Below are 6,997 nucleotides of genomic sequence, written 5' to 3'. Positions count from 1 at the left end.
ATGCTGTAAGACTCTATGACTAATAAAAATGGTCTTTACTGGATGCCAGGGCTGTTTTAATTTCCCCCTTTTTTTCTCAGGAGAGTTAGTTGTGGGCGGGTCAATCCTGAATTATCTGAGTCTTGCAAAGACTTTTGACTTCAGGGGATGGGTGGTTCCCTTTTCCTCTGACTGTGGGGGAGGAGCCTTTGTTACTCTCTCCTTTGTTCTCTGGGGACACTCCTACCTGCAGGTATTTCTGCAGACTTAACTGCACTCGCCTGTGTCACTTCGACGAGATGAGGCATCACCCTCACGGTTTCTGTGCCCCCTAGAGGTCTTTTGGTCTCTACAGGTTCCTGTAAATGCTGTTAGCAGTGCTGGTGGGGTGCTTCTGGAATCTACATTTACATAGGAGGTTGTGGGGTCTAGTCATTCACATTTATCGGGGTTGGTTGACCAGACAGCAGAGGTTTTCATCCAGGATTCTTCCTGGACTTCCTTTAACCTGCCCTGTTGGTCACTTTTTCCCTTTCTCTTTCTAAACTTTTGCCAGCCGTGTGCCTTCCTGCCTCCTTTTGTTCTCATTTGGGGTCCCTTACAGTTCACCAGCCCTCTGCTGGTGGGTCCTCCTAACACCAGTACAGGATTTAGGGCTGCAGGTTTCACTGTAGCTTGGGGTTTCCCCTCAACCTGGAACATGTGGCAATTCTTGCAGTACTCCACCACCTCTTTGTGGAGTTTTGGCCAGTCAAACTGCTGTCTTATGCGGGGGTTGGTCTTTCGTAAAAGCCACAGCTTGTTCTGCTGTGCTTTGCATCAGGTCATTGAGTGGATGTGCCCTGATTAACCCTCCCGGTTTCCCCTTTAGTTTCCAGCAGTCAGCGTTTAAATGCCCTGCTTTATTACAATGGAAGCACACAGATCTTCGGGTCTCACTCTTGCTCACTGCACCTTCCTTTTTTGCTGGAGGAGGGCCCCCTGTGTCTCCTGCTTTCCTTTCTCTCCCAGGACTGTCTGGGCTTCTATCACCTTCCCACCCTTTGTCCTTTTCGGATTTGTGGGGGTGATTAAGAAAGGTTCTCCCTGGGAAACCGACTTATAAATTAAAGCAAACTCATCGGTCAGAACGGCCGCTTGCCGGGCTCTCTGAACCCACTGCTCCTCTACATGGGTCTTTATTGAGAATGGGAGAGAGTTTTTAAATTCCTCTAACTGGATTACTTCTCTGAGAGTCTCATAGCTGAGCTGGATTTTTAAAGAACTCAGCCATTGGTCAAAAGCCAGCTGCTTGCTTCTTTCAAACTCCAGATAAGTTTGATTGGCTTGCTTTTTGAGGGTTCTAAACTTTTGGCGAAAGGCTTCGGGTACTAATTCATATGACCAGAGGATAGCATTTTTGGTCACTTCATAATTTAATGAACTCTCATCTGGCAACAAGGAATAAACCTCATGGGCTTTTCCAGTTAGTTTGCTTTGCGATAAGAGAGACCAGGTCTCAGATGGCCATTTTAGTTCACTTGCCAGTTTCTCAAACGACACAAAAAATACTTCCACATCTTCCTCATTGAATTGTGGAATTAACTGAATGCGTTTTAGCAATCCTGTACCCAGCCCTGAAATATGCTCCTCCATATTGGCCATTCTTTCACTGGGGTTACTCCATCACTCAAGCCGCTTCAACTCTCTTTCTTCGGATTCTTTCCGGAATATTCTTTCTCTCTCGCTCTCTCTCTCTCTCTTCCTCATTTCTTCTCCTGTCTTTCTTTCTCTCTTGCCTCTCTCTCTATTTCTTCACATTCCTTCTGAAAGGCTCTCTCTTTCTTTCTCTCCCTTTCCTCAAATTCAAGTCTCCTCTGGTCCAAGGGCGGCACAGTGGCGCAGTGGTTAGTGGTGCAGTGGTTAGCACCGCAGCCTCACAGCTCCAGTGACCCGGGTTCAATTCTGGGTACTGCCTGTGTGGAGTTTGCAAGTTCTCCCTGTGTCTGCGTGGGTTTCCTCCGGGTGCTCCGGTTTCCTCCCACATGCCAAAGACTTGCAGGTTGATAGGTAAATTGGCCATTATAAATTGCTTGCCAGTTTGCTACCCAGTATAGGTAGGTGGTAGGGAAGCATAGGGACAGGTGAGGATGTGGTAGGAATAGGATTAGTTTAAATGGGTCGTTGATGGTCGGCACAGACTCGGTGGGCCGAAGGGCCTGTTTCAGTGCTGTATCTCTAAACTAAACTAAACAATTGTATCTTTGCAAACAATACCCTGTCAGATTCTGTTTCTAACACTGCTTCTGCATCTCCTAATTCGAGAGAAAAATGGTGGGCCACTAGCCTTAGGAGTTCAGGCTTCCTATCCTTGCCACCTACTGTGATTCCACACTGCTCGGCCATTTTCCTCAACTCCTTCATAGACAGTGCTTTTAACCTATCGCAAATTACTTTACCCTGGCTTGGAGAGCTACTCACTTCAGTTGCAGACATGTTAATATTCAATAGCACACAATCACAAGAAAACCTGTATTGATCTTTGCTCGTTTTGATTGGGAAAAATTTGGCTTCTCACTTCCAATTTCACTCGTTCGTCTGTGGGTAAAATTCCTGATGCTAGCACCCAATTTCTGTTACGACCAGGTGAGAAAGATGTCTAGAGGTCTGTTACTATCTTCACCTGGTCTTATTGTAACAGGGTTGAATTTTAAACACACTCTGTTTTGAGCTCCCCTTTTGTGAATCCTTGTTCACAGCTTTCCAATTATAAGGCAAAGAAATGAGCACAAACAGGCTTTCTTTGGCTTAAAGAAGAAAAGTGAAATTTATTAAACTTACTTAATCTCTAATAAAGTTCACGCCTATGGATATACGATGCGCCCAGGCTAGCATGCACATGCGACATACACATGCAGATAGGGGCAGAAAAGAGAAGAAAAGTTTGTGGTTCACATGTTTTCACAAGATTCAGTTCCATGGGAAGGAGATGGACAGGCAGACATGTCTTTTTAGTCCAGGAGCTAACAGCCTTCAGAGTTCAAATCCTTTGTTGGAAGTTCAAATTTCAACAGCCAGCTAATCATGTGACTAAAACTGGTCTGACCACTTCTGCATTTGTGGATTCTGCTATCTTAGCACCTGGAATGCGAGCTCCCCTCACCATCAACATCTGGTAATCAAAAGTCCATTGTTGGTTGAATGGGTCAGGGCATGGTCCTTTGTCTCTTGTTCCAACACTATCTGTTATCGTGCAAATGTCTTTCCAGTCAGGAGCTTGCAATTTTAAGTTTTAATGTTCATGTGGCAGAATAATGTGTGCCTCAGTCTTGGCAGGTGAGGGTGGAGGGGCAGGTGGGGTTTGCCTGACAGTATTCTCGTGCATGAATCACAAAACGTTAGTACACAGGTACAGCAAGTAATAAAGAAGGCTAATGAAATGCTATCCTTTATTACGAGAGAAATTGAAAATAAAAGTAAGGATGTTACGCTTCAGTTACACAGGGCATTGGTGAGACCATATCGAGAAAACTGTATGCAGTTTTGGTCTCCTTATTTAAGGAAGGATGTGAATGCGTTGGAGGTGGTTCAGAGGAGATTTACAAAATAGATATCTGGAATGAGTAGGTTGTCTTATGAGGAAAGGTTGGACAGACTGGGCTTGTTTTCAATGGAGTTTAGAAGAGTGAGGGGAGACGTGATTGAAGTATATAAGATCCAGAATGATCTTGACAAGGTGGGTGTAGAAAGGATGTTTCCTCTTGTGTCCAGAACTAGGGGGGAACTGTTTTAAATTTAGGAGTCACCCTTTTAGGACAGAGATGAGGAGAAATATTTTCTCTGAGGGTTGTGCGACTTTGGAACTCTCTGCCTCAGAAGGTGGTAGAGGCAGGGTCATTGAATAAGTTTAAGGCGGGGGTAGATAGATTCTTGTTAGGCAAGGGAATCGAAGATTATCGGGGTTAGATGGTAGGTGTAGTATTCTTGTATTTCCAAAAGGCATTCAATAAGTTGCCACACAAAGAGCTAATACATGAGATAAAGCTGCATGGAGTTGGGGGTAATATTAGCATGGCAGATGATTGGTTAACAGACAGAAAGCAGAGAGCAGGGATCAACAGGGCAGTTTCAAGTTGGCAGACTGTAACTAGTGGAGTGCCAAAAGGATCAGTGCTAGGGCCTCAGCTATTTACAATTTATATTAATGACTTAGATTACGAGACTGAGAGCAATGTATCTAAGTTTGGTGATGGTACAAAGCTAGCTGGCAATGCAAGCTGTGAGGATGAGGCCGCAAAGAGATATGGACAGGTAAAGTGAGTGGGCAACAAGGTGGCAGATGGAGTACAAAGTGGGGAAGGGTGAGGTTATTCACTTTGGTAGTAAGAACTGAAATGCAGAATATTTTGTAAAAGGTGAGAAATTTTGAAATGTTGATGTTCAGAGAGACTTGGATGTACTTGCACAAGGAATGCAGAAAGTTAGCATGCACATATAGCAAGTTCAAAGTAGAGTGGAGAGCCAGGCATACCTCAAAATGAGGTGTCAACCTGGTGAAGCTACAACACAGGACTACAGGACTACGTGTGCCAAACAGTGTAAGCAGCATGTGATAGACAGAGCTAGGCAATCCCACAACCAACAGAACAGATCTAAGCTCTGCAGTCCTGCCACATCAAGTCGTGAATAATGGTGGCAGACAATTAAACAACTAAGTGGAGGAGGTAGCTCCACAAATATCCCATCCTCAATGATGGGGGAGCCCAACACATCAGTGCAAAAGATAAGTCTAAAGACATCTCAGCCTTTTCCTGAGGTCCCCAGCATCATAGGTGCCAGTCTTCAGCCAATTTGATTCACTCCAGGTGATATCAAGTAACAACTGAAGGCACTGGATACTGCAAAGGCTACGGGACCTGACAACATTCTGGCAAAAGTACTGAAGACTTGTTCTCCAGAACTTGCCGTGCCCCGAGCCAAACTGTTCCAGTACAGCTTCAACACTGGCATCGACCCTGCAATGTGGAAAATTTCCCAGATATGTCCTGTACAGGAAAATCAGGACAAATCCAACCCGGCTAATTACCACCCTATCAGTCTACTCTTAATCATCAGTAAAGTAATGGAAGGTGTCGTCGACAGTGTTATCAATTGGCACTTGTTTCGCAATAACCTGCTCACTGATGCTCAGTTTAGGTTCTGCCAGAGTCACTCAGTTCCTGACCTTTTGGTTCAAAAATGGGCAAAAGAGCTGAACTACAGAGGTGAGGTGAGAGTGACTGCTCTTGACATCAAGGCAGCATTTGACCAGGTATGGCATCAAGGAGCCCTAGCAAAACTGAGGTCAACGGGAATCAGAGGGAGAACTCTCCACTAGCTGGAGTCCTACCGAGCACAAAGGAAGATGGTTGCGGTTGTTGGAGGTCAAGCATCTCAGTCCCAGGACAGCACTGCATGTGTTCTGCAGGGTAATGTCCTAGGCCCAACCACCTTCAGCAGCTTCATCAATGACCTTCCTTCAGTCATAAGGTCAGAAGTTGGGATGCTTGCTGATGAATGCACAATGTTCAGCACCATTCGCGATTCCTCGGATACTGAAGCAGTCTGTGTAGAAATGCAGCAAAACCTGGACAATATCCAAGCTTGGGCTGATAAGTGGCAAGTAACATTCCCACCACACAAACGCCATGCAATTACAATCTCCAAAAAGAGAGACCTCCAACATCTCCCGTTGACATTCAATGGCATTACGATTGCTGAATCCCGCACTATCAACAATCTGGGGTTATCATTGACCAGAAACTGAACTGGAGTGGCCATATAACTACCATGGCTAAAAGAGCAGGTCAGAGGCTCGGAATCCTCCTGACTCCCCAAAGCTTGTCCACCAACGACAAGGCACAAGTCAGGAGTGTGATGGAATACTCTCCATTTGCCTGGATGAGTGCAGCTCCAACAACACTCAAGAAGCTTGACACCACATCCAATGAATGAACTAAAAAAAGAGAAGATATGGAAAGATGTCCTTTGTTTTGGAGTCCCAAATGCATCCAGACAGCTGTCACTGGGATCTTCCCAGAACAGTTCTTTCTAGACGATGTTGAAGATCAGTTTGGGTAGGCTTTCCAAGAAACGCAGCAACAGAGGTTCCAGATAGGCCTCACAGCAGAGGTGTGGCATTGATATAACTGTTGGCAAACAAGAGGCGCAAACCACAGCATCACGTGAGAATGAAAGATGCTGCATTAGCTTTCAGTATTGTTATCAGAATGTCCAGCAAACTTTAAATTAATTCATGGGGAGATTGGGTGTGGGGATGACGATTAACCCACATCCGTCGATAGCACTGCACGGAACAGCTAGCTTCCTGTACTCTGTCCCATCAAACATCACAGCAGGTACTGCACGGGTTCGATAGAGAGTAGCGCTCCTTCTACACAGTCCTATCAAATACTGACCTGATGGGATATAAATTTATCTCAATTACATTCGTTAAACATTCACTCCCTCCATCACTGGCAAATTGTAGCTACAACGTGTAATATCGAATGGACAACTCACCAAAGCTTCTTCAGCAGCACCTCCCAAAGCCACGAGCTAGAAGAACAAGGGCAGGAGGTATATGGAAACACCATCACTTCCACGTTCTCCTCTAAGTCACACTCCATCCAAATGTTGTTCCTTCATTGTCTCTGGGTCAAACTCCTCAAACTCCTACCCTGACAGCATTGTGGGAGGACCATCACCACACAGCCTGCAGTGATTCAACAAGAGAACCCACATGACCCACCACCACCTTCTCAAGGGTACAAAGAGCGGCGGCACAGTGGCGCAGTGGTTAGCACCGCAGCCTCACAGCTCCAGCGACCTGGGTTCAATTCTGGGTACTGCCTGTGTGGAGTTTGCAAGTTCTCCCTGTGTCTGCGTGGGTTTTCTCCGGGTGCTCCGGTTTCCTCCCACAGCCAAAAGACTTGCAGGTTGGTAGGTAAATTGGCCATTATAAATTGCCCCTAGTATAGGTAGGTGGTAGGGAAATATA

The sequence above is a fragment of the Heterodontus francisci genome, unplaced genomic scaffold (genome assembly GCF_036365525.1).
Source record: "Heterodontus francisci isolate sHetFra1 unplaced genomic scaffold, sHetFra1.hap1 HAP1_SCAFFOLD_736, whole genome shotgun sequence".
Lineage (NCBI taxonomy): Eukaryota > Metazoa > Chordata > Chondrichthyes > Heterodontiformes > Heterodontidae > Heterodontus > Heterodontus francisci.
Note: the sequence above shows the minus strand (reverse complement) of the source record.